The sequence below is a fragment of the Cebus imitator genome, unplaced genomic scaffold (genome assembly GCF_001604975.1).
Source record: "Cebus imitator isolate Cc_AM_T3 unplaced genomic scaffold, Cebus_imitator-1.0 Scaffold263, whole genome shotgun sequence".
Taxonomy (NCBI): Eukaryota; Metazoa; Chordata; class Mammalia; order Primates; family Cebidae; genus Cebus; species Cebus imitator.
Genome location: NW_016107578.1, coordinates 2,376,647 through 2,377,628, shown reverse-complemented (window position 1 = coordinate 2,377,628; position 982 = coordinate 2,376,647).

Sequence of the window (982 nt, the reverse complement as noted above, 5' to 3'; positions counted from 1 at the left end):
TTCCAGCCTGGGCAACAGAATGAGATTCCCATCTCTAACAAAAACTTTTTTGAGATGGAGTCTCACTCTGTCACCCAGGTTGGAGTGCAGTGGCATGATCTCAGCTCACTGCAACCTTCACCTCCTTGGTTCATGAAATTCTCCTGCCTCAGCCTCTCCAGTAGCTGGGACTACAGGCACATGCCACCATGCCTGGCTAATTTTTATATTTTTAGTAGAAATGAGGTTTCACCGTGTTGGTCAGGCTGATCTTGAACTGCTGACCTCGTGATCTGCCCACCTGGTCTCCCAAAGTGCTGGGATTACAGGTGTGAGCCACTGTGCCGAGCCAATTTTTTTTTTCTTTTTAATTGAAACGGAGTCTTGCTCTGTTGCCCAGGTTGGAGTGCAGTGGCAAGATCTTGGCTCACTGTAACCTCCACCTCCCGGGTTCAAGCGATTCTCCTGTGTCAGCCCCCCAAGTAGCTGGGGCTACAGGTATGTGCCACTATGCCCAGCTAATTTTTGTATTTTTAGTAGAGACAGGGTTTTGCCATGTTTGCAAGGCTAGTCTTGAACTCCTGACCTCATGCGATCCACCCATCTCAGCCTCCCAAAGTGCTGGGATTACAGGTGTTTGCCACCTCACCCAGCCTCTAACAGATATTTTTTGTTTTGTTTTGTTTTGTTTTGTTTTTTAAGAAAAGAGAAGGCAGGGCGAGGTGGCTCACGTCTGTGATGAGACCAGCCTGGCAAACATAGTGAAACCCCACCTCTACTGAAAAAAAATACAAAAATTAGCCAGGCGTCGTGGCCAGTGCCTGTAATCCCAGCTACTCGGGAGGATGAGGCAGGAGAATCACTTCAACTCCAGAGGCAGAGGTTGCAGTGAGCCAAGATCACCCCATTGCACTCCAGCCTGGGTGACAGTGCAAGACTTGGTCTGAAAGAAAGAAAAGAAAAGAAAAGAAAAGAAAAGAAAAGAAAAGAAAAGAAAAGAAAA